This window comes from Macaca nemestrina, chromosome 13, assembly GCF_043159975.1.
Source record: "Macaca nemestrina isolate mMacNem1 chromosome 13, mMacNem.hap1, whole genome shotgun sequence".
NCBI classification, from domain to species: domain Eukaryota; kingdom Metazoa; phylum Chordata; class Mammalia; order Primates; family Cercopithecidae; genus Macaca; species Macaca nemestrina.
The window spans coordinates 2573651-2601353 of record NC_092137.1 but is presented as its reverse complement, the minus strand read 5'-3'; the positions used below and the strand labels follow the sequence as shown (position 1 = coordinate 2601353).

General features: G+C 41.0%; 1 long non-coding RNA gene across 1 annotated transcript in view; it reads left to right on the top strand.

Annotated features, from left to right (window-relative positions):
* The first annotated feature begins 538 nt into the window (after nt 1-538).
* LOC139358005 (uncharacterized) overlaps nt 539-27703 on the top strand; it is a 52732-nt gene continuing 25567 nt past the window's right edge. Inside the window, exons 1-2 of the long non-coding RNA XR_011612185.1 lie at nt 539-791; nt 17190-17260. This is a non-coding gene — a long non-coding RNA (uncharacterized lncRNA). The remainder of the gene's footprint in view (nt 792-17189; nt 17261-27703) is intronic.

Here is a 27703-nt window from a genome sequence, read left to right as displayed (position 1 = left end):
ATATTTTGAAATGTCAGCTCTAATTCCAGCATTCTAATACTAAGAACAAGTTAATGGGGTCGTTTTGACATTATCATTGCATTATTTATTTATTTTTAATGAATAAACTTGATTTTCAAGAGTAGCTTTAGGTTTACAGAAAAAGTGAGGAGAACAGAGTTCTGGCATGTCCCCCTCTCCACCTCGCCCTCACAGTTTCCACTATTGTTAACATGCTGCATTGGTGTGGTGCATTATTACAACAGAGGAACTCATATTGAAACATTATTATTAACTGAAGTCCCTAGTTTGCCTGAGAGTTTACTCTTCTTGTTGTGGAATTCTATGGGTTTTGACAAATGTCATGTAACTACCATTATTATACCATACGGAATAATTCCACTGCCCTAAAAATTCCCTGTTCTCTCCTAGTTCAGCCCTCCCCTCACCAGCCCTTGGCAACCACTGAGCTTTTTACGTCTCCATAGTTTTGTTTTTCCAGAATGTCCTATAGTTGGAATCATACCATATGTAGCCTTTACAGATTGGTATTCTTTCACTTAGTAATATGCATTTAAGGCTCCTCCATGTCTTTTCATGACGGGATAGCTCATTTCTTTTTAACACTGAATATTATTTCATTGTCTGGATGGACTAGTTTATCCATTCACCTGCTGAAGGACATCTTGGTTGTTTCCAGTTTTGGCAGTTATGAATACGGCTGCTATAAACATCAGTGTGCAGATTTTTGTGTAGATAAGTTTTCAATTCATTTGGGTAAATACCAAGGAATACGAATGCTGGATCATATGGTAAGAGTATATTTAATTTTATAAGAAAATGCCAAACTGTCTTCTAAAGTGGCTGCACCATTTTGCATTCCCAGCAGCATGAATGAGAGTTCCTGTGGCTTCACGTCCTCGCCAGCATATGGCGTTGCCAGTGTGCTGGATTTTACATTTTCTTTGGTGAGGTGTCGGTTGAGACTTTTTGGCCACTTTCTGATTAGGCTGTTGTGTTTTCTTATTGTTGAATCTTAAAAGTTCTTTGTGTAACTTGGATGCCCATGATCAGATATGTGTTTTGCAAAGATTTTCTCCCAGTCTGTGGCTTGCCTTTTCATGTTCTTAACAGTGTCTTTTGCAGAGCAGAAGTTTTTAATTTTAGTGAAGTCCAACTTCTCTTTTTTTCATGGATTGTGCTTTTACATGGAATTTGTCATAGTGCATTTTTATATGGTTTGTTCGATTTGAAAAGAATTTTCTTCAGTGTTATTATCTGAATTTATGTTAATTTGTACAGGGTTGGAAATATACAAATATGCATGTAATTTTTAAAAGTGACAAAGTCATCTCTAATTATACGTTAAAGTTCTTTTGTCGTTTTTATAGATTCATATTATGTTATTTTTGTTGTTATCATTATTATTGTGCTTGTTAGTATTAAGTAGCTATTTTGGCAGAAAGAGCAGTCACACTCTTGTTTTTGCCTTTGCCATCCAATGCCTTGTGTCCTGTGAGCTAAAGAAAAATAACTTGTGTTTAGAAATTATTGATTTGCATCAGTTTTGTGCTTCAGCACAGCTCATTGGTTGAGGACTGGGTTAGTAGTAATATATCAATAAAGTCATAATAAAAATGATGTATTATTTTCTCAGTTTAAACCTGGATTGTATGGCCGTCCTGTGTTTTGGCCTTGAACTGTTACATACTGGGCATTATGTTTTATTATTTACAGCCCCGTGTTGTTTCAAGACCATCACAATCGCTGGTCTCAGCAAACGGAGTTTTGCACAGTGCTTCGCTTACACAGCTGTGGGGCTCCTTGCCTCTTACCCAGATGTCTGCTGAGATACTATAACATACTGTTTCCTCAAAGAACCTTTCCTGAGTAATCATACATAAAATTCTTCCTGTTTTCCCTCCCTCTGGCCCTTCTCTCTGCTTTTCACCTTTCTTGTCACCTCGGATGCTCAAAAGCCCTGTGGTTTTTCTGCCGGCCTGCTTGGTGTCTGACTCTTCTGGGAAACATCTTCTCTGAGAGGGTGGGGAGCGCCTCTGCCTGGGACAGCAGGCTTGCTAGCGCTTGATAAATACTGAGTCACCAGTGTGCAAGCTACTTTGTCAAATTCCTTTTATGGGCTTATCAAGCATGTGTTTGGCACAGGCAATTTCTGTATGTTGGTTTTGGAGAATATTATAGTAATAACAGTACTGAACATTTCTGTTTGATTCTACTACCCACCTTGTGCATTAGGCCTGGCAGGTGGCTCTTTGTTCATTTCATAAATTAGAAAAAATTATTAATTTTTTTCCCCAGCCCAGAAGCTCTTCTTTTTGGTTCATAGTAATTTTCTAATACCATTCTGTCTAAGTTGGTGTAAATTTAAAACAGAGAAAGAAAAAAATCAAGGAAAATCAACACCCCGGTTATCAAAATATGTGATGTGCCCAAGCGGCAGAGACCAGTATTTCCATCACCAGAACAGTCTGACTTGGAGGGTACATTTCAAAAGCAATTGGTGTAGTAAAGGTTCCAAAATGTCCATCTGGGGAAAAACAAAATAACAACAATAACAACAACAACAACAACAAAACCCCAGTCCGACTCTGTTTAAGCCAGGGTTTTACAAATTTTTTTGATCTGTTTTACTTAAAAACGTATTAATGTTCCTTGGATCTAGTCTTCCAAGGAATGCTCTTTATAAAATGTTACTTTTTGCATTATTTGTTAATTTGTTTGGTGAGGAAACAGACAGTTTTCCAGGCCGGCTGCAGTTAAAGGTGTAGGCAGTGCTGCTCTGTTATTTGAAGGGAGCAAGACTTCACTGTAACAAGTCTGGTTATGACTCATGGAAAAAACAAAAAACAAACAAAATAAAAACAACAAAAAAAATCTCTCTTATATCACCCTAAATAAAAGCAGAGTACAGGGTATAAGGTAAATCACTAATTATTCTTATGATTTCCCCAATTCCAACTGTGAATTGGATCATATCCTAACCAGATGCAGTAATACCTGGGAATGTACTCCGGAAAACATGCAGAATGAGTGGATAACAATTTATTTCTCACCTGTCTGTCATGTGCAAATATCAGTTCTTTGGAGAGGCCTTCTCCCGTCTCTCATCTCAAATAGCCACTTCTCCCCAAGGCACTCTCCAAGCTCTCACCTTATTGTTTCATACTCACAGCATGTGACACTCCAGTAACTTTTAGTTATGCGCTTGCCATTGTCGCCTATCTACTCCAGGATAATTTCCTAGAGCAGTCCCATTCACTCCTTTGTACTCAGCACCTAGAAAATGACCCAAAGCATGGCAGGGCTGTATAAATAACTGTGGTACACAAATATGAACACTAAGTTCTTGATTCAGGACACAGTTAAGCCACAACTTTACTACATGAATTTAAAATCTAACATGTGTCTTAACTGGGCAGAGCATGGACCGAGTACACCATGCAGATGATCAAACTGTGAAATGAGTAAGTCCTATGTCACTGACGTGAGCCTGTTGGGAATGATGTGTTTAATGTAATTTAAATGATTTTGGTTTTTGAGTTTATCACCTATTACCCCAAGAACCATCACCTTAGTTAGACTTACATTGAGCTGATTAGTTTTGAATAGGTTCATTTAGAAAATTTAGATTAATTTTAATGAACTGTGAGGATGGTTGCCTGTTTCAAGTAGATTCAATGGAATTTAAAAAATCAAATGATTAGTCTCTAATCTAGGTTATCCATTTAAATGAAAGGAGTTAAGACAACAAAATTCCCAAAAATTGTTTTGATTCAATTAGTTAAGAGGAACTTTATCAGACTGTTCACATTTTATCTATTTTGAATCAATCAGGGATGGCAACCATCAAGGAGAAAATCCCTCCCCCACTTATTTATTTCAAGTAGGAAACATTTGACTTGGTGGGCAGGTGTGTATGTAACTTGCTTCTCTTTGTGATAGGGACTGTGTGTGAGAGCATCTCTGTCTGCACGAGACATGTGTTCGAGGTGGGGGGATATGTATGTGGAGCATTCTTTAAAAAAAAAATGTAATTGAGATACAAGTCACACACCACACAACATACAAATTCACCCATTTAAAGTGTTTATTTCAATGGTTTTTAATATATCCATAGATAGGTGTAACCAGCACCATCATCAATTTTAAAGATTTTCATCACCTCAAGAAAAAAACCCCATATGGCCAGGCGTGGTGGCTCATGCCTGTGATCCCAGCACTTTGGGAGGCTGAGGCGGGCAGATCACGAGGTCAGGAGATCGAGACCATCCTCGCTAATACAGTGAAATCCCGTCTCTATAAAAATACAAAAAATTAGCCAGGCGTGGTGGCAGGTGCCTGTAGTCCCAGCTACTCGGGAGGCTGAGGCAGGAGAACGGCGTGAACCCGGGAGGTGGAGCTTGCAGTGAGCCGAGATCGCGCCACTGCACTCCAGCCTGGGCGACAGAGCGAGACTCGGTCTCCAAAAAAAAAAACAAAAAACAAAAAAACAAAAAACAATCCCCATACATTTTAACCGTAATTTCCCTATCTTCCAATCTCTAGACTGCCCCGAGCCCTAAGCAAGAATGAATATACTTTGTGTCTATATAGATTTCCTGTTCTGGACAATTGATATGAATGGAATTACACAATATGTGGTCTTGTGTCAAGTTCATCTATGTTGACGCATGTATCAGGACTTCATTCCTTTTTACGGCCAAATAATATTATATTGTGTGGATATTCCATATTTTTTCTTCATTTGTCAAATGATGACCTTTTGGACTGTGTACACTTGTTAACTTTTATGAACAATGCTACTATAAACATTTGTGTTCAACTTTACGTATAAACATATGTTTTTGTTTCTCTTAGGTATATATCTAGGAACAGAATTGCTGGATCACAAGGCAACTCTATGTTGAATCATTTGAGGCACTGCCAGCCTGGTTTTCAAAGCAGCTGGACCATTTCCACCAGTAGTGTGTGAGAATTCTAACTTCTCATGTATTATACTTACCAGCACTTGCTATTAGTCAACTTTTTAATTCCAGACATCCTATTGGATGGCGGTGGTATCTCATTACACTTTGATTGGCTTTAATTTAATCTGATGACTAGAAAGTTCAGCATCTTTACATGTGCATATTGGCCACTTGTATACCTTCTTGGCAGAAATGTGTATTATAATCTTCTGTCAACTTTTTAGCTGGGTTATTTATTTTCTTATTATTGAGTTGCAAGTATTCTTTATATATTCTTACACCAGTGCCTCATCTAATACATGATCAGTAAAAGCTTTCTTTCATCCCGTGGGCTGTCTTTTCTCTTTCTTCATGGCTCTTTAAAGTGTAGATTTTAATTTTGATAAAGTCCAATGTATCTATATTTTCTTTTGTTGTTTGTGATTTTAATGTCACATGTAAGAATTATTTGCCAAATACAGAGTTATGGAGATTTACTCCTATGTTTTTGCCTAATAATTTTATATTTCTTACATGTAGACCTTTGATCCATACTGAGTTAATTTTTGTTTATGGTGTAAGGTAAGAGTCCAGTTCCATTCTTTTGCATGTGGCTGTCCAGTTGTCCCAGCCTCAGTTGTTGAGAGGACTATTCTTTCCCAATCAAATGGTCTTGGCACCCTGGTTGAAGTCTAGTTGGCCATAGATAAAGGTTTATTTCTAGGTTCTCAATTTGATTCCATTGATCTACACTGCTGTCCTTCTACAGTATCCCACTGTCTTCATCACTATTACTTTGTAATAAGTTTTCAAACCATGAAGTGTTCATTCTACTTTGTTCCTCTTTTTCAAAAATATTTTGGCCATTCTAGGATCCTTGGAATTTCTTGTAAATTTTATCATCAACTTGTTGGTTTCTACCAAAAAATCCACTGTAATTCTGGTCAGGTTTGTGCTTCTATTGACATTTCCTTAAGCTCAGAGGCTCCCTCCAGACAAGTCCAGTCTGCTAGCGAGTCCACCAAAGGCATTCTTCATTTGTTGCAGTGTTTTTGATTTCTAGCATTTCTTTCTTATTCTTTCTTAGATCTCTCTACTTAGATTACCTGTGTTTTTGCATGTTGTCAACGTTTTCCACTAGAGCACTTAGCATATTAATCATGATTATTTTAAATTCCTGGTCTGATCATTCCAACATTCTTGCTGCATCTGACTCTGGTTTCGATGTTCACACTGTTTACTTTTTCTCTATTTTTTTGCCTTTTAGTGTGCCTTGTAATTTTCTGTTGAAAGCTGGACATGACATACTTGGTGAAAGGAAATGCTTTACATCAATCTTTAGTGAAGTGGAGGTGAGGTGTGGTGGAGGGAAGCGTCTCACCGGCCTCAGAGCTGGTCTTGGTGTTTGCTGATTCTGTGACCTGGACTATGACATTCACCTGTGCTTCTCGTCCCCTCTCCTCAGGTGTGATGTGATGGCTATAGATGCCTGGAATTGGCTATTTGCCTTCTCCCAGGCCCAGGCCTGCTAGGTTCTGATAAAACCCTGATAGTTAGGAGGCCAGGCGCAGTGGCTCAAGCCTGTAATCCTAGCACTTTGGGAGGCCGAGACGGGCGGATCACGAGGTCAGGAGATCGAGACCATCCTGGCTAACACGGTGAAACCCCGTCTCTACTAAAATACAAAAAAAAATAGCTGGGCGTGGTGGTGGGCGCCTGTAGTCCCAGCTACTTGGGGAGGCTGAGGCAGGAGAATGGCGTGAACCTGGGAGGCGGAGCTTGCAGTGAGCTGAGACCACGCCACTGCACTCCAGCCTGGGTGACAGAGCGAGAATCCATCTCAAAAAAAAAAAACAAAACCCTGATAGTTTAGGTGCTGGTAAAATAGTTTCCCTGAGGCAGCCCCTGTGAAGATCAGAGGGCTCTGACATATTCCAAGAGGCTGCTTTCCACTTCCCCTTGTTGGGAGCCGAGGGATTTGTCTCTGACAATCCCTGTGAAGGCCTGGTAGGCTCCCAGAGATAAAGCTCACAAAAGCGTGGGGGCCCCCGCGACTGCATCCCCCTGTGTTTCTAACTATCAGACTTGTCCACACTGTTGTAGAAATCTGTGAATTATGGCTCAGGTTATCCCAATCTGTACTAGTTTTCTTTGAGATTCTGCTCACAGGTTTGTCCTCCAGTGAGCTTTAATTCTGTGTCCCCTTTTCTGTCTTTCCAGTTTTGGGGGCAGAAGGCTGTCCTGTGATACTAGCATTAAAACAAAACAAAACAAAACAAAACAAAAAACCCACTAACTAAAATACTTGATGGAGAATAAAAGCATGTTAGACGTTTAAGCCAAAGAGTATTAGAGGACGGTAGCTGAATATTGGACTAGGTTTTACATCACCAAATACCTCGGCTTCCTTCAACATGGATAAGTCCCTGTCAAACTCCATGGAATTTTCACAACCCAGGGAAAAAATTCGTCTGTCATTGTGTTCTTACTTCTTTGTTCTCTCTCGATCAATTCATCAACACATATTTAGGAAGAATAGGTCTCTGGCTAGACGTCTTTGTACTCCTAGGATGACTTTGGTAATGGGCCTTCCTCCTCCTCATGAGTTGATAGGAAGAAACTCCGAGAAAGTCTTAATTACACCCATCAGCCTGACTGTGTAGCAAAATCACTAACCTCAGGACCACATCTCCAAAGAAAGCAGCTATTAATTAGAATTTGTTGGTGCAGACAGATAGGGAGCTACAATTCTCAGGTGTGCAACACTCCTATTGCTCTAGGTTAGTTTTCTCATGTTTGCAAGTTATGATCTTAAGAAGAAATAGGTGTAGATTACACTTCTAGTAAATCAAATAAAAGATTAAGGCTAAATACTGTCTTGTAAGAGGCTACACAGTGGTCTGAGGACAAATCAGAAGAATTTTAAATTATGTGTGCTGAAACTCTTCTTTAATAAAGAGTTTAACTAGAGATATGAAAGACGAAAACCTAAATTGTGTGGAAATGTACATACTGACCCCAATTTAAAAGGCCAGGGTTGGAAAGGCTACACCCTGAAAGTAATGAGCCTGCTGCACCAATAGGCCTTGAAACCCCAAAAAATAAATTAGTGAAGGGAGTTTGCCAAGTGCGGAATCTGTTGAGAACTTCTTAAGAAGATTAGTATATAGCACAACCATAATTAGTGGAAAACTTCTTGGTGTTTATGTTTATCAAATTTTCTCATTAAATTAGTATTAATGAGAAGCTTTAATTTTCAGCTATTCTTAATGCTTTTTAAAAGGAAAAAAATTGTAAGGTATGTTATACGCTTTTTTCTTGAAGATTACACATATTTTCATTTTTAGACATTACATCTGCCATAGTTTGGACATGGTTTGTTCCCACCAATTCTCATGTTAAAATCTAATCCTTGATGGTGGCTGGCAAGATGGCCGAATAGGAACAGCTCCAGTCTGCAGCTCCCAGAGAGATCAACACAGAAGGCGGGTGATTTCTACATCTCCAACGGAGGCACCCAGCTCATCTTGCTGAGACTGGTTAGACAGTGGGTGCAGCCCACGAAGGGCGAGCAGAATCAGGGTGGGGCGTTCCCTCACTCAGGAAGTGCACGGGGTGGGAAACTCCCTCCCCTGGCCAAGGGGAGCTGTGAGGGACTGTGCCCTGAAGAACGGTGCATTACCGACCCAGACACTACATTTTCCCATGGTCTTTGCAATCCGCAGACCAGGAGATTCCCTCAGGTACGGACACCACCAGGACCCTGGGTTTCAAGCACAAAAGGGGGCGGCTGTTTGGGCAGACACAGAGCGAGCTGCAGGAGGTTTTTTTCATACTCCAGTGGTGCCTGGAACACCAGCGAGACAGAACCATTTACTCCCCTGGAAAGGAGGCTGAAGCCAGGGAGCCAAGTGGTCTAGCTCAGCAGATCCCACCCCTCGGAGCCCAGCCTTGAAATTCTTGCTGCCAGCACAGCAGTCTGAAGTCGACCTGGGACACTCAAGCTTGGTTGGGGGAGGGGCCTCTGCCATTACTGAGGCTTGAGTAGGCAGTTTTCCCCTCACGGTGTAAACAAAGCCACCCAGAAGTTCAAACTGGGCAGAGCCCATCGCAGCTCCGCAAAGCTGCTGCAGCCAGACTGCCTCTCTAGATCCCTCTTCTCTGGGCAGGGCATCTCTGAAAGAAAGGCAGCAGTCCCAGTCAGGTGCTTATAGATAAAACCCCCATCTTTCTTGGAAAGGGCACCTGGGGGAAGGGGCGGTTGTGGGGACAGCTTCGGTTGACTTACATGTTCCTGCCTGCTGGTTCTGAAAAGAGCAGCAGATTTCCCAGCCCAGCAATGGAGCTCTGCTAAGGGATAGACTGCCTTTTCAAGTGGGTCCTTGACACCTGTGCCTCCTGACTGGGTGACACCTTCCACCAGGGGCCGACAGACACCTTACACAGGAGAACTCTGGCTGGCATCTGGCGGGTGCCCCTCTGGAACGAAATTTCCAGAGGAAGGAACAGGCAGCAAACTTTGCTGTTCTGCAGCCTCCACTGGTGATACCCAGGCAAACAGGGTCTGGAGTGGACCTCTAGCAAACTCCAGCAGACCTGCAGCAGAGGGGCCTGACTGTTAGAAGGAAAACTAACAAACAGGAAGGAATAGCATCAACATCAACAAAAAGGACGTCCACACAAAAACCCCATCTGAAGGTCACCAACGTGAAAGACAAAAGATAGATAAATCCAGGAAGATGAGGAAAAATTAGGGCAAAAAGCCTGAAAATTCCGAAAACCAGAACACCTCTTCTCCTCCAAAGGACCACAACTCCCCACCAGCAAGGGAACAACACTGGACAGAGAATGAGTGTGACAATGGACAGAAGTGGGCTTCAGAAGGTGGGTAATAACAAACTCCTCCAAGCTAAAGGAGCATGTTCTGACCCAATGCCAGGAAGCTAAGAACCTTGAAGAAAGGTTAGAGGAATTGCTAACTAGAATAACCAGTCTAGAGAAGAATACAAATGACCTGGTGGAGTTGAAAAACACAGCACGAGAACTTCGTGAAGCATACACAGGTATCAAGCTGAATTGATCAAGCAGAAGAAAGGATATCAGAGATTAAAGATCAACATGATGAAATAAAGCATGAAGACAAGATTAGAGAAAAAAGAATAAAAAGGAATAAACAAAGCCTCCAAGAAATATGGGACTATGTGAAAAGAACAAACTACATTTAATGGGTGTACCTGAAAATGACAGGGAGAATGGGACCAAGATGGAAAACACTCTTTAGGATATTATCCAGGATAGCTTCCCCATCCTAGCAAGACAGGCCAACATTCAAATTCAGAAAATATAGAGAACCCCACAAAGATAGTCCTCAAGAAGAGCAACCTCAAGACACATAATCATCAAGCATATGACTAAAACACCAAAAGCAAAGGCAACAAAAGCTATATTTGAAAAATGGTATCTAATTAAACTAAAGGGCTTCTGCACAGCAAAAGGAACTATCATTAGAGTGAACAGGCAACCTACAGAATAGGAGAAAATTTTTGCAGTCTATCCATCTGACAAAGGACTAATATCCAGAATCTACAAGGAACTTAAACAAATTTACAAGAAAAAAACAACCCCGTCAAAAAATGGGTGAAGGATATGAACAGACACTTCTCAAGGAAGACATTTATGTGGCCAAAAAACATGAAAAAAAGCTCATCATCACTCGTCATTGGAGAAATGCAAATAAAAACCATAATGAGATATCATCTCATGCCAGTTAGAATGGTGATCATTAAAAGTCAGAAAACAACAGATGCTGGAGAGGATGTGGAGAAATAGGAACACTTTTACACTGTTGGTGGGAGTGTAAATTAGTTCGACCATCGTGGAAGACAGTGTAGCAATTCCTCAAGGATCTAGATCCAGAAATACCATTTGACCCAGCCATCTCATTACAGAGTATATACCCAAAGGATTATAAAACATTCTACTATAAAGACACATGCACATGTATGTTTATTGCAGCACTATTCACAATAACAAAGACTTGGAACCAACCCAAATGTCCCTCAATGACAGACTGGATAAAGAAAATATGACACATATACACCATAGAATATGATGCAGCCATAAAAAAGGATGAGTTCATGTCCTTTGCAGAGACATGAATGAAGCTAGAAACCATCATTCTCAGCAAACTAACACGGGAACAGAAAACCAAACACCCCATATTCTCACTCATAAGTGGGAGTTGAACAATGAGAACGCATGGACACAGGAAGGAGAACATCACACACTGGGGCCTGTTGTGGGGTGGGGGGCAAGGGGAGGGATGGCATTAGGAGAAATACCTAAATTAGATGATGGGTTGATAGGTGCAGCAAACCACCATGGCAGGTGTATATCTATGTAACAAACCTGCACATTCTGTACATGTATCCCAAAACTTAAAGTATAACAATAATAATTTAAAAATCTGATCCTCAACCTTGGAGGTGGTGCTTAATGGGAGGCATTTGGGTCAGGGGGGCGGATTTGTCAAAAATAGATTTACACCTTTACTGGAGGGTGAGTTCTCCCTCCATTGGTTCCCAGGAGACCTGGTTGTTAAAATGAGCCTGGTACTCCCACCTGCTTCCTCTCACTCTGTGATCTCTGCACACTGGCTCCCCTGCACTCTGCCGGAACTGTAAGCCACTTGAGATCCTCAGCAGATGCCCAGTCTTGAGCCCTTCTATCAAGCAGAATTGCAAACCAAATAAACCTCTTTGATTTATAAACTACCCAGTCTTAAGTATTCCTTTATAGCAACACTCAATGGACTATGATAATACTTATTTTGGGGAAAAAATGGAATAAATGAAACACTAATACAGTCCTACCTGGTGTGAGTTCAACCACTTTGAACAGTTCTTTAGCATTATGGACTTATATTGTTCCTATCTGTCTGTCTGTCTATCTATCTATCTATAATCTATCTATATCATAATCGACAATTTTATTCTTACATTTATGTCCAACAGAAATACACTAAAAGACATGCACAACAATGTCTATTGCTCCATAATTCATAACCCCAAACTGGAAGCGTCCAAGTGTCCATCAACACTAGAATGGGCAGGTGCCTTGCTGCGTATCCATGTGCATGGCATGACGTGATTATATGACATAATGTATGACATGCCCTGATATTATGTGATATGAATGCTGTAACATGTCACACTCCAGCTCCATTTACATGGAAGAATCTCAAAAGCATGATGTTCAGCAACAGAAACCAGATACAAAGGAGCACACACTGTTTTACTTATATAAAGTTCAAAACTGGGCACCACAAGACTGTGAATGAGAAAGCAGAAAAGTTATTTCCTCTTGCAGTCATTGGGCACGGACACACAGGAATGCTGGCAATGTTAGATTTCATGACTTGGACGACTGTTTCCAGGGGAGGTCATTTATGATTATTCCTTTAACTCACCAAGCTGTACATTTATGATCTGTTCACTTCTACTTATGGCTTATGATATACTCACTTCGGTTTAACAATGTTTAAAAAAATGAATGAGATAATTAATAGAAAAGGTTACAGTGAGACCAGGGCACAGAGGTTCAGAAGGATCCAGGTACGATGAGCCATTTGGAGAACTTTTGCTTTTTGCTCTGAGAAAAATGGGAGCCATTGGAGAGCCTTGATTAGAGGAGAGACATGCTCTGATTTATATTTGTTATAATGATCATGCTGGCTGATGTGATAAAAATATACTGTGGGTTGGGATGAGAGAATAGGGTAAGGTGAAGAGTGTGTGCATTTCAAATTTTGATGCATATTGCTAAACTGCTGTTCCTAGAATCTGCAACTTCTCCACATCATCCTCTGCACAATGGGCTCTCCAGATGTTAAATATTTGTTCATTTGATGAGGAACAGCAATAGCTGAAGGCAGTTTTAATTTACATTTCTTGTATTAGGGGTAGGATTTATCTTCTTTTCACATATTTGAGAGCCATCTGCAGATCCTTCTCCATCAACTGTCTGCATACCCATGCCCATTTTTTTTCTATTGATTCATCAATATGTTTTCCTTACATATTTGGGCATGCCCATTGCATATTAAGGGAATTAAACATGGTCTGTGATTTTAGCTATAGCTACATTTTTTCTGGGACTAAACTTAAGAAGGGCTTTACCACTCAAAGATCATTATTAAAAATAATACCAATAATAACTTGAAAACACAATGTTTTCCTGTAGTACTCTTGCAATTTGTTCTTCCTTAAAACTTAAATCATTGTTTTATTTATAATGTATTTTTGGTATAAAGTTTTGAGAAAACAATCTGAGTTTTTTTCCCAAGATCAGCAGAGTATTAAGGAACATAATGCATTTTGGAAATCCATTGCCTGGTTTGAATTCTAACTCTGCCAATCTCTAGCTCTGGAGCTCTAGGCCATCACTTAACGGCTCTGTGCTTCTTGTTAACTGGAAAGTGGGGATAATAATAGTATCTACTTTTGAGGGTTGTTTTAATGATTAAATTAGTTCACGTACATCAGTTCAGATACACAGAACAGTGCCCAGGCATATAAACATTCAATGAACATTAACTAATATTTCTATTAATTGAGTTAATGAGTTAATTGTGTTATCCATCTCTCCCCACTTAATTTGTTGTGCTATTAATAGCAAATAATAGCTTTATATTAAGTTTTGGACTTTTTAGTCTCTTTTATTGATCATGATCACTAGTCATGAACTTGTATCACATTATTTAACTTATTGTAGCTTTGAAGTGAACTCTACATTGATCATAACAAGTAACTGCCTCCCCCATTGTTTTCTTCTGCAAAACGCTCATGGACATTGCTACTTGTCTATTTTTCCACATCCTTTAAAACAAGCCTGCTAACAAAAAACAAATCCTGATGCTATGTTATTAAATCCTGTTGTTTTTGAATTAACATGGGAAAAATTGAAATGTTTCTGACAATGATAATTTCTGGCCAAGTATGTGCTATATCTTCCACAGTCTCTCAAGAGGGCTTTCTAGATTTCCACGTATTGAAATTGTATTGGCCGCCTGAATTTCATTCCTCGACGTTACAGTTTCCTGTTACCAAGAGAAGCAGAGTGTGCATCGTGATGGCTGCCCAGTGCCTTTCTGCGCACTGCTCTGTGGGCCAGCCTAACCTCCCACCCCTCCTGGCCCTCCCCAGGGCTCTGTCACCTGCCTTCCTCACGGCCTGGTTTGTATTTGGCTTTGCATAAGGAGGAGTGTCACTGACAGGTGACTGCGGGTCCCTGTATTTCCCCTGCAGTGACCTGGTGCGAAGATTAGGGAAGTGACTGAGCACGGCTGTGACTAGAGCTCCCTGCTGGGCAGCCCTTTTCCTTGACCCACGCTCCAAGGACATTCTCTCCTCCTGCTCCCTCGGGTCCAGGGTGGAACAACTTCTCCTTCTTATATCTTAATGTTCCTTGTTGGTTTATTTTTGCTCTCTGAATCACTCCTTCATTACATTCTCTCTGAAACCTCAGCTGATGTGTCCTCTGCTTCTTGTTAGTACCCTGAAAGTCACAGAGTTTTTTTATACATTGTCTGAACAATTGTTTGAATACATAAAGTATATTCATATCTGTAAGCTAACTTTTTATTTAGCCCCCTTGACATTTCTCATTATTTAAAACATTTGTCCTATTGGTCTCTAGTTTTTCTGATAAGATCATTATCAAATAAACATAATCTTTCTTCTTTCTTTCACTTTTATCTTTTTTTTGGTCTATTTTTTAAGTCCCTCCCCTCAATTCCAATTAGATTGGCTAATATCTTCACATAAAATCACGTAATATCGTCACATAAAAATCCCAGCTCGCGAGTAGCTGGGATTACAGGCATGTGCCACCACGCCTGGCTAATTTTGTATTTTTTAGTAGAGACGGGGTTTCTCCATGTTGGTCAGGCTGGTCTCGAACTCCCGACCTCAGAATAGACTAGAAGGGATAGTGTCCATTCTTGCTTTTGATTTTACTAAACGTGCTTCCAGTGTCTTCCCATTAGAAAGACCATGGGTATGGCAGCTTGGATCACCCAATGCCAGCCCAGATGCAGGAAGCCTTTCACAGAGTGCTGCTGGGATCAACGCCTAGGGAAGGAAGACGAAGGCCGTGGCACTGAGCCAAGAAAAACCCAAAGACCAGCACTAGCCAACTTTATGGGGGCATTCTGGAGCGACCATGGGTCCTCAGAGTTGGTTCCCATTGAGGCAAAATGGTTGGGCTTTTGCAGCAATCATTCCATGGGAGCCACTGCAGAAGCCATGGCTGGGCAAGTGTCTCTCTGCCACTGCAGGTGGCACTGCCTGATGGACTAAGAGCTGTCAGCCTCCCGCAGCTGGAAACAAGAGCTTCCTGGGTGCAGCTCTGAAGAGCATCCTCATGCCCCACAGTCCACTCCTTCCCCTGTTTGGATCCCTTTTTCACACACATTCAGGAGTAGCTCCTCTGCAATCCTGGTGGGCCACTTTTCCTGGGAAAACACATGTCATGACAATTAGTAGGATGGCACCAAGCACCTGCCCCTGCAGCTGGCCTTGAGGCTGCCACGGATGCTCAATATGTCCCTGCCCCACCACCTGTTCTGGATCCCCCCTCACCTGCAGCCAGCACTTCTTCTGGTCCTAGTGACTTTCCTGGGAGAATGAGCAGATCTTCAGTCCTGAGAATATGAACACTTGGTCACTCTGGTCTTCTGAGCCTGGGACTGGTGTAACTGTCTATTTTATCATTGCTATCAGGCCAGGGAGAACCAGGAAGCACAAGTATGGGTCACCTGGATTTTAACCACATCCTATCTCACCAATGGAGCAGTTGAATCCCCTCCTGATGATCAGGAGCAATTGCCCTGGATGGGATGGCAAATCCTCTTTTAGGCTGCTGGTCCCTGGAAATGAAGAACCAGACCTAAAGTGCCCAGACAGCAGCCATCACTTATATGAGTTCAGTGGAATGTTTACTCTTCCCTTCTTGGATGTAATCTTCCTTTGGAACCAGGATCTTTATTCATGCACAGCTCGGAGCGAGAAAATGGTAACATGCCTCTCCTGTGCGGGTCTTGGGAGTAATGATAAATAGGGTTGTTCCTGTTCCAGAACCCCGGAGGCCTACTTTATTTTACTATGGTGTTAGCCATGAAATTAACATGGTGTCTGCTCCCACTTCTAATTTTTTTTTTTTTTTTTTGAGACAGAGTTTCGCTCTTGTTGCCCAGGCTGGAGTGCAATGGCATGATCTTGGCTCAAGGCAACCTCTGCCTCTCAGGTTCAAGTAATTCTCCTGCCTCAGCCTCCCGAGTAGCTGGGATTACAGGCATGTGCCACCATGCCTGGCTAATTTTGTATTTTTTAGTAGAGATGGGGTTTCTCCATGTTGGTCAGGCTGGTCTCGAACTCCCGGCCTCAGGTGATCCACCCACCTCAGCCTCCCAAAGTGCTGAGATTACAGGCATGCGCCACCGCACCTGGCTCCCACTTCTAATATTTCTAATACTGTTTAGTCTGTTGGATAATCTGGCCCAAGTCTTGACTGCACCATAGCCTGAACCACTGCAGTACCTTTTCATTTTGCGGCCCCACTAGAAGCAGGAATCCTTTTGCATTGCCTGAAATGTGAGCTGAAGGAGTATTCTCAAGTACAGCACATGCTGTTTCAAAAGATAAACAGGTCTGCCAGGTGGTGCACTTTCTTATCGTAGAAAAATGAGATGCCACAACTTGTCCTTTATTTTGGATAACATGTCCTGACCCCTAGACTCCTAAAAGTTTCACTAAAGTGGCATGCCTCTGGATTTATCTAGGGCTTGTCTGCCACACTCTGGAGTGTGTGTGGATTCCCAAGGCATCCAACACTGTAGTCTCTTCGTGTTGGCCTGATTAACACAATGTCATAGAGAGCTGACCTTTACGATGTCCAGATGGCCCAGATCTCTTCTGTCCAGAAGGCAGAAGACATAATATTGCCCTGAGAAGAAACTGTAAATATGTGCTATTGTCAGTTTCATGTGCATGCAAACTTTCTGATTGCTATGGTTTCCACATTTGTCCCCTCCAAAACCCATGTTGAAATTCAATTGGCCATTGTGATGGTATGAAGAGGTTATTATGCTGTGAGGGCTCTGCCCTCATGGGTGGAATTGGTGCTGTTCTACAAGGGCAAGTCTGGCCACCACTTGCTCTCTCTTACCCTCTTGTCTTCCTCCAGGTGATAATGCAGCAAGAAGGCCCTCACCAGATGCCCACCCCTCAACCTTTGACTTCTCAGCCTCCAGAACTGTGAGCCAATAAAATTCTGTTCATTATGAATTATCTAGTCTCAAATACTCTGTTAAAGTAACATAAAATGGACTAAGACAATGATCTAGTTTTCTGATCAAGATGGGAATGATCTTTTAGATCATTAGATGGATGATCTTTTATGATGCACCTGCAGCCATGTTAACCTGCTTGGGTATGGGCAGGGCACAGCACTTGGGGTCATACTGCATTAAGCTTGCAAGGTACTACTATTGTCTTTCCAAAATAATCTGAATTTTCTTTAGGCCCAGAAAGCTAAGTAAACACAGACAAGGTAGGATCACTACCGTGGCATTTAACTCCTTAAGTGTGCTGCTAATTCCTGCCATCCTTGGGTGAGATATATCTATATCTATAGATATAGATACAGATATTGATAGATAGATAAATATATCCCAATTATATAAATTTATATCTTGTCTGAGATGAGGGTGGAGTAGTTTTACAGTCTCCCATTTGGCTTTTCTGCTATTATATCTCTGACCATACATGCAAAAGACCCAATGTGGGGTTTGCACCAGTGGTCTAGTATGTCTTTCCCAAATATATACTAGGCACTTAGTGGGTCTGTAGAATCAATGAATCTATTTCAAGCAGGACATCAGCCAAAATTCTATTCATCACTGATCCCATAGATTCGAACTCTAACAGAGGAGTGAAAATGACTCTGCAGGGCTCCAGGTGTTACTGTCAACTCTAAATCTCTGTCCAACAATCCTAGAAACACTTGGATATTTTTCTTTCCCTTGTGTACAGTGACCCAAGGAAATTACATACATCATTTTGTGGAAGGGCTGGGGAAATCATTGCCATGCATACTTTCCATGGTGTTTCACGGTCCTTCCTCCTGGGAACATGGTCTCTTCTTCAATCAATAGGTCTTAGGTCCAAACACTGGCTCACTTTAAAACTGCACCAGGAAGCTACTGCTCTCAGCCTCTTGATCATCATCCTTGATTTTTTCTGATGATGTGAGCAGTGCCCTGATTGGCTGCCTGTCCATTTTGCCCCCAGGGTGCTGTGTTCTACAAACCTTCTTCATACTTCTGAAGGTCAGGCCCTGTTGGCGGCCACTCCAACCTTGCCAGTCATAATGACAATTGCATCCACTTGGCTTCTCATCTTGAAGTACTGCCACCTGGTCTGTATTTCTGCAGAGTTCTGTCATCCTGTATTTATAGCAAGCCTAATTCTGTAAAGGTGTCTTCCACCATTGGCCCTGCCTCTACAGGAGAGCAAATGCCAACAGTCTTTGGGAGGCTGGTCCTTCTTTTCTTTTCTTGTGCACTCCTTCTTCTTCTAGGAAATAGAGTCTGCCAGAACCCCCTGTCTCTGTGAACCTTCTAGTGGGTCTGCTGGCCTTACGTAGTGCAACCATCCCAGCATGCCCACCTCCCTGAGTCTCCCCATGCCCCCTTCCACTGTCTGCCATGCAATCCTGGCATTCCAGCTCACTTAGTATGGACCATTGAGTTTTTCCATTCTTCAGGAAGCATCATGGTAGCAATTTTACCCCATCTCCAAAGGCTTTGTCAGGATGCTAAATCCTGTATCTCCAAATTGCTTCCAAAGCAATAAACTCTCCTTTTTGTGCAGAGCCCTTTGCTGAAGAATTCTCAAAATCCAATCCTGTATGTACTTCTCTGGCTCTGCCAGTGCACATTGGCTGGATCTTGTAACTATTTATCAGACCCAGGTCATCCCAGCTGTGACATAAGCTTAATTATGTTCTAACAGCTAGGAGATGTCTTATGGGGGGCAGCCTCTTCATTTTAAGTAAGAGAGAGTGCTTGCTCTTAACAGGGAGGGGTGAAACAATTCTGGAAAACAAGACATGTGGGAACATGGAACTTCAAGATTTTGAGACACGCCAATCAAAGTGTCTGCATCCCATGTATCATGGTTCTATTCTTTTGTAAACAGAATTGTGCATTGCAGAGCTGCCTTGGTGAGAAGCTTGACCTTCTTCTGGGTTTGGCTACTTTGAATATTAAGTCTAGTGCCTGTGTGGCAGGCAGAATAATGCCTCCTTCTCCCCACACAGAGATCCGTATCCTGATCCAGAACCTGTGAATATGTTGGGTTCCACGCTAAATAGAAATTAAGGCTACAATCAAATCAAGGTTGTTAACCAACTGACCTTAAAGTAAGGAGATTATCTTGAATTTTGTAGTGCTCCTGATATAATAGCAGGGTCCTTAAAATTGAAAGAGGGAGGCAGAACAGGAGAGTCAGAGAGAGATGTGACTATGGAAGGTTGATCAGAGATACAATGCTGCTGGCTTTGAAGGAGGAGGAAGTGGTCAAGGAGACCCAGAATGTGGGTGGCCTCTAGAATAAGGCCTCTGGACAAGGTAAAGGACCTGGTTTCTCCACCAGAGCCTCCAGAAAGAACAAAGCAGATGGTTTTCACTCAGTGAGGCCCATTTTGTAGTTCTGACCACCAGATCCATAAGATAATAATCTGTACTGTTTAAGCCAGCAAGTCTGTGTGTATTTGTTACAGCATCCATAAAAAACTAATACAGTCTCTATCTCAGCTTTCTCAGCCTTCACCTACAGAGCAGAAGAGCTTCTGTGTATGATTCCCTCTGTGTTTCATCCCTGGCTCTTAGCTTCCTGTCGATGGATCTCAGTCTCTGTTTACCTAATGCTTTCACTGGCTTAAACAGTGACTCCCAAGTCCATTGTCCTGATTGTTACATTTCTCCCTCATTTGTAAAATGCCTGAACCCTGCCACTGGCTACTGGATCATTTCAGGGGTACCCATCCCGATTCACCATCAGGGAGAGTTTCAGTAATTGGGCTTCGACCTTGTTCTTGGAGGTTGCCTTTAATCCATCTATAACCAGTGATGGAGTCCTCATTACCCCATGCAAAGATAATTCCGCTCCCAGACTCCCTCTAAACTTATCTGTTCTTTGTAATTATTTCTGGAATCAAAGTGCCAAGGTCGGGTTCCTGGTAGGCAGCCTGTGAGATGGAGTTCCACAGGCATGAAGGTTTACTGAGTAACCTTGGGAGGGGTGCCAGAAGGGAGGGAAGGAACAAGGACTGGCCAAGGCCAAAGTCAAGGCACAATTCAGCCTGAACAGACTCAGCCAACACTATGGGGGGGGCATGAAGTTGACCCATGTTGGTCTGGAAAAGCCTTTGTGGTCCTATATTACCACCTGAACTAGCTATGGATTAGGCCTCCTCTTCTCCTACCCTTCCCAGGGGGGTGACCTAGGCCAGTGTGGCTCTCTGCTGCACAGGAAACCTCTGGGAGGGCCTGACTAGCAATGGGTATCTGCCCACAGCTCAGTATTGGGGACAGAAGAGGCGCCTCTCTGTGTCCATCGTGCTGCATCTAAGACTGAATGTTTTGTTATTATAAGGAATTTTCCATCTACAAAGATGGGGTTATGCAAAGGTCTTTTTAATCAACCTCATTAGCAAGATCTAGACTTCTGAATACAATGGGAGAATATGTTCAAAATACTAGGAAAAATTACTATTGACTTTAAACTTTCATCATTCAGAAGTAAAAATGCATTAAAGGCTTTTTTTACATAAATATCAACAGAAGTTGCTTCTCAAGGATATAATTTGAAAAGAAGAAGAAAATTTTGAACCCTTGAGGAAAGAGTAGGCGGAAAGGAGCAGTGATGAACAAACAAATGACTAAACAATGAATTTTTTATTTTATAAGTTTTAGGAGTAAAAGTTGATGTTTTGAGATGCATATCTATGGTGCAATGCTTATTACGAGTAGGCAATTTAACATATTCATCATCTTCAATAGTTACCTTTTCAATGTTTTTGTGGTGAGAGCACCTAAAATTTACTCTTTCAGCATATTTTCAATATGCAATACAATATTAACTACCGTCCCCCTGCTGGACTTTCTATAGACTTATACAGCCTGTGTGACTGCAAGTTTACACCCTTCCTATACCTTCCCATTTCCTCTCCCTCCCTACCCTGCTGACCCCTGTTCTACCCTCTGTTCCTGTGTATTCAACCATTTTTTCCGTTTGAAATTCCATATATAAATGAGATGATGAGATACTTGTCTTTCTGTGCCTGGCTTATTTCACTGAGCACGTTGCTCTCCAGGTGTAGCCATGTTGTCACAAATGGCAGCACAGCAGCACCTCCTCTTTTGCGTAAGCCTGAATAATATCATAGTGTGTATCTGTGTGTGTGTGTGATGTACACACATATTTGACATTTTCTCGTTTATTCTACAACGGACACAGATTGTTTTTATAACTTAGCTGTTGTGAATAATGATGCAATCAACAATGGGAGTGCAGACATTTCTTTGGGACATTAATTTCCTTTCCTTTGGACATATATACTCAGCAACAGAATGGCTGGATTATATAGTAGCTCAATTTTTAAAATTTTTTAAGGAAGCTCCATATTGTTTCCATAATGGCTGTTTCCATTTACATTGCCACCAACAGTATACAATGTATGAGCTCTCCATACCTTCAGCAGTACTTGTTATCACTTGTCTTTTTTAATAACCATCCTGAATATATGAGATATACAGTGAGGTAAATCTCATTGTAATTTTGTCTTGCATTTCTCTGATAATTAGTATTTTGAGCACTTTTCACATATCTGTTGGCCATTTGCATGTCTTCTTTTGAGAAATATCTGTTTAGATACTTTGTACATTTTAAAAATCAGGTTGTTTTGTGTGATGCTGCTGTTGCTGTTGAGTTGTATGAGTTCTTTGTATATTTTGGACATTAACTCCTTGTCAGATACATGATTTTCTAATATTTTCTCCCAGTATGTAGATTGCCTTTTCTCTTCGTTGTCTGTTTAATTTGCTAGGCAGAGGTTTTTTTTTTTTTTTTTTTTTTTTTTTTTTCCCTTGATGTGGTCCCATTTGTTTATTTCTGTTTTTGTTGCCTGAGTTTTTGGTGTGACATTCAAACAGTCATTGCCAAGGTCAATATTAAGAAGCTTTCTCTGTGTCTTTTTTGTAGTATTTTCACAACTTTAGATGTTATGCTTGTTAATCCATTTTGAGTTGATTTTTGTGTATGGTGTAAAATAAGGGTCCAGTTTCATTATTTTGCTAAATAGTAAGTTAGTCAAATAGAAGACAAATATTTGAAAGTTCAAAAACACTTTTACAAAGTATTGAAAATTTTTTAAAATGGAAGGAGCAGTAAACAGGTTTAAAACGAAATAGTTCAAAAGTAACTCTTTTCCTTGGTAAGGAGACTGAGATATCTCCTATGTTTTGACTCTGTTAACTATGCAATAAATATTTAATGAAGAGAACTATAAAGTATAGAAGTAGAATGTTTAATAAACCCACAAAATTTTAAAAGCAGAAATAAAAATAGAACAATCTCTGTCTATATAGAAGAAACCAAGGAGAAAAGTGAAATAATAATAATAATAATAATAATAATTAGAAAATAAAGTGGTAAAAATATACCAAAATATATTAAATATCAAGATAAATATATTTTAAATTTTTCTGTTAATCAAAATAGATTTTAAGAAATTTATTTTTAGCATTCTCTTTTCTTCACATCTTCTATGTTTAAATAGAAGTGTCCATCTAATACATTTTGGTTTCTGTTTCTTGAAGCACATAAAAACCTACTTTCTCCAAATAGTATTCCAACATTTGAATTTAATCCCTTCCCCATTCCCTATCACTTTTTTAAACCTCATATGTATCTATCTGAAAATAAGACTTTTTGACAATTGCCTATTTTTGACATATTATACAATATTAATATCTAATAACGACATTCTATATCTAAAGGGTTTGAAGATAAATTTAAAAAATATTTGCTATGTGTGTTTTATAAGAGACACACCTAAAACTTTTAACAGAAATGTTAAAAGTAAGGAGATAGAAAAAGGTATGCACAGCAAATATCAACAAGGAAAACAAGTACAGTAATATCAGAGAAAAGTAGAACCCATGACACAAATCCAGCTCCATTAAGTATGAAAATAGCTGTAAAAAGTCATGAAAAGCTTAAACTTATATATTCCTAACCATATAAACTCAAAAATTCTTTTAAAAAAAGTAGACAAATATGTCGGTAAAGTGGAAAAAATTTAGAACCTTAGCTAGATATTCTTATTATATTATTCTTAGAAAAGAAATAGATCTGGCAAACTGGGAAAAAATGTTTTGTGCAAATTTAATAAGCTTAATCTGACATTGGCCTCATGGATATACTCGACACTAAAAGAACACACATCCATTCTAAGGACGCATGGAACAGTCATCTAAAAATATTTAACTACAAAGAAAGTTTTAACGAATACCCAAGAAATTAATATTATTGACCACATTCATGCACCAAAATCTAATGAAATTGGAGATCAATTGCAAAAAAAAAAATAGTTAAAATTCTTCCCATGCATTTGTAAATTTTAAAACACATGTAAAAGCATTTATAAATCAAATAAAAATTATAATAAAAATGAGAAAAAATGTGAACAACAGACACACTCCATCGTGTTGTGTAGTGTAGAGACGAAGGGCACCTCTCATTACAGCCACAGCCTTCTAAAATGACCCCCAGCCACAATCTCAATTACCACAAGCCCAAACATAAAAGTGATTTTACTCTGGCTTATATGGTTGTATTTGAGGAACTCTTTGCACGCTCCTCCTCCACTTTTTCCAATATCCCTGCAATCTCACTGACCCACCTGGAATCCCTCAAAGGGGTCACTTTCCTCCCTTTGTTCCCTCCAGCAATGCTCTCCTCTTCTCTCTGCTCCAGAGTCAACCTTTAGCTTCAGCCTGGACTCCAGTTCCGTCCTCTGGGAACCCTTCTCTGACCTCTTTCAAGAGTCAGAGGTCCTTCAACTCCACAAACCCTGCCTCTCATTCACCGGCCCATTTGCAGCACCTCCACAGGTCCTGGTACACATACTGGGCATCAAATTCATGTTTGCTGAGTGAACATGTGAATCTGAAAGGAGGTGCTGGATCTAGAATGCAGCTATGAGCCTTAGAGGCCCCCCAAATCACTCGAGCAGCCGGATTGTAGCCTGCAAGGATGCAGCATAGCGGTGAACAGGCAGACGGTCCCCGGGCCAGCTTCAGGGCTCCGAGTTTTACCTGAGAATGCTTCGCTGGACCTTGCATCTGACAAGGACGGTCACTGTACGACCCTCACCGGCCTCAGACCCTGGAATAGGGGGGCAGCTCAAACCACCTTGCTGCTGAAACCCTCCCTGGATGCCAGATGCAAGGGGAGGTCAGGGCGGACTCTGCGGAGGTTCACATTCCCTTTTGTCCATTAGACGCCACTGGGACCCATAGTGAGCCCTTTGGGTTTGATTCAAGGCAGGCTTGCGCTTGGTCTAAAGGGTCTGGAAAACCAGTTCACAGGGTTTCAAGATGACTGTCCTTTCCTGTTTGACAACTTCCGTTTCATTGGTTGAAGAAGGGAGGTTCCAAGCAAGATGACCAGGAGAAAGACTCTAAAGTATACCGCGTCACACAGCAGTCCCAAAGATGTCTGTCCTACTAAAGACCTAGTGGCAGAGGACCGGGCAGGCTGGTCTGCTGTCTGCACAGGCCCAGTGATTTCCTTTGACATCGGAAACCGAGACACAGGGATGGCTGGTGGGAGCACTGTGGGCTGTAGGCGACTGTAGCCAGGAGAGCAGACCAGGCTGGGTGTGGCGAGGACCTGCAAGCCCCCATCTTCTCGGTCAGGCCATCCGCTCACAGTGCCCCTCACCACAGCAAAGAGCTACAAGGCGACAACAGTAATGAGTCACTGTCATCCTTGCTGGACTGTTCATGGGGGAGGGCAGAGGCATCAGAAGTGGCCAGTGGAGCACCACCTTGATGCTTTTAGGGCATTCCTTTTCTTCACACAAGAGCATTTCCTGACCGTTGTTTCCTCTTAATTCACATTTGAAATCCTTACACTCCAGTGTTCACGTTTAAAACATAGCTGGGAAAACGTGACACTTTATTATTTCCAGTAATGTGTTGGCTCAGTGAAAGACTTTTTGTGTTTTAATGTTCTTTGTTGAGATTCTTATATTTTATTCTCTTTCCCTTTCCTTAAAACGGTTGGTGCTACTGTTTTCTTTGAAGGTTCTTATATTTTGGGGCCATTGTTACTTTTCTGTTCCCCAACTCATCTTTCACTAAATCAAATAAACTCTCTAGTTGATTCAAATAACAATATCAAGTATTTATTGAAAACCAATACATGCTAAGTGTCTCATATAATTTTGTTTATTGATCACATTATTTCTAAAATATGCAATATTCTTATTTCTCTCAGATGCATATGTGCTAATGGTCATTTTGTTCTGTCTTTTTTATGCCTTTTCTAAGTTAGGTTACTAATATGATTATTTTGCTCTTTAGATACACCTGGCGACTGGAGGCTCTTGATCTAATTCTTTAAGAAATTACAGATTGTAGGCTTTCAATAAATATTTGTTGGATTTAATTTTGGCACACAAAAAGTGCATAAGAGAAAACTGACACTTCAGATTTACAAGCGAACTTAGGAACCATGTAAAATGGGCTTTTTATTTATTTAAGAGGAAATACTGACCTGGGGGGTAAGGAGAAAGGACAGACAGTGGTTCCTGGCCTTCACATTGAGTCATTGGCAGCCTCTACGCGTTAAATTATGGTCCTCTCCACCCAAGAAGAAGACGTGTTAAACTCCTAACCCCCAGTGCCTGAGGAGGGCACCTTACTTGGAAATAGAGCAGTTGCGGATGTAATTAGTTAAGATGAGGTCACACCGGACTGGGATGGACCCCTACTTTGGTGTTACTGGTGTCCTTTAAGGAGAGGAAAGAGACATATGGGCAGACGCACAGGCGACAGTGGAGATGAGATTGGAACAACGATACAGCTCAAGAATGCCAAGGATTCTCATTTGCCACCAGAAGCTGCAGGAGGCAAAAAAGGATCCTCCCCTACAGATTTCAGAGGAAGGAGCCTCTGCTGGTAACAGGGTGATTGACTTCCCAGACTCTAGAACCGAGAGACAGTGGATTTCTGTTGTTTTAAGTCACCTAGTTCATGGTACTTTGTTATGGCCACCCTAGGAATCTAATATGAGTACTCCATGGTGCAGCTGATTAAATCTGAGGGACATAGCTGGTCCTGGGAGGAACCGTGAGGTACATGCCTCTTACTCTTTGAAAAGGTGAGCCTGGCTACTCCCTTCTACTCTCTATACTTCCTTTTATTTTTATTTTATTTTGTTTTATTTAATTTATTTATTTATTGGGACAGAGTCTGTCTCCGTCGCCCAGGCTGGAATGCAGTGGTGCAATCTCGGCTCACTGCAGCCTCCACCTCTTGGGTTCAAGCAATTCTCCTGCCTCAGCCTCCCGAGTAGAGTAGCTGGGACTACAGGTGCACGCACCATGCCCAGCTGATTTTTGTGTTTTTAGTAGAGACAGAGTTTCACCAAGTTGTCCAGACTGGTCTCAAACTCCTGACCTCAAGTGTTCCGCCTGCCTCAGCCTCCCAAAGTGCTGGGATTACAGGTGTGAGCCACCGCACTCAGTCCCTTTGCTTTTAGAAAGACCTTTTCACCATTTACTCATTAGTCTCTAATATTTTTTGATCTCTATTTCTTGAAGCATATAAAAATCTACTTTCTCCAGTAGCATTCCAACATTTGAATTTAATCCCTTCCCCTTTCCCTATCACATGTTTAACCTCATATGTATCTATCTGAAAAACAGGACTTTTTGACAATTGCATTCTTTCAACATACTATGCAATATTAGTATCTAATAACTTGGCATTTTATAGATTAAGACAATTTAACTAGTTAATGTTGATGAATTAAATTCCATAAAGCATATTAAGAGCCAATGTTAGTACCACATGCTTCCACCCTGGACCAGCCACCAAATAAAAATAAAAATAATTTTATTTTATTTTAAAATAATATTCTAGCAGAATAATATCTGAAACTAAGTGAGTTAGTATTAATTGCTTAATGTCAACCTTTGGCTTCAAGGATGTCAGTTGATAAAAAAATAATTGGATAAACCCCTATTCAGCAACAGTGCTGGAATCAAAGTATTTAGGTGACAATTCATGACCTAATAGTGCTATCCTGCTATCCTAGATTGCAACTTCAGAGTCTACATAAGGTTTGTTGAGAGAGATGCGTGCGTGCGCACGCAGACACACACACACACACACACACACACAATGATTAGCAGTTCTCAAAGACGGGATGATCTACTTTCTGACTTGGGGACCCTGGTAATGACAGATAATGCACACAAAGTCTAGAAGGTAAAATAGAGTAGACTTTTTCATACATAAATCTGAGAGATAAGATGTTGTCTAAATCCCAAACTTCTAATCCTAGATTCTGTTCTATTAATAATTACTGGTGTTACCACTTCTGTAGTCTTCTGGGTCTGCC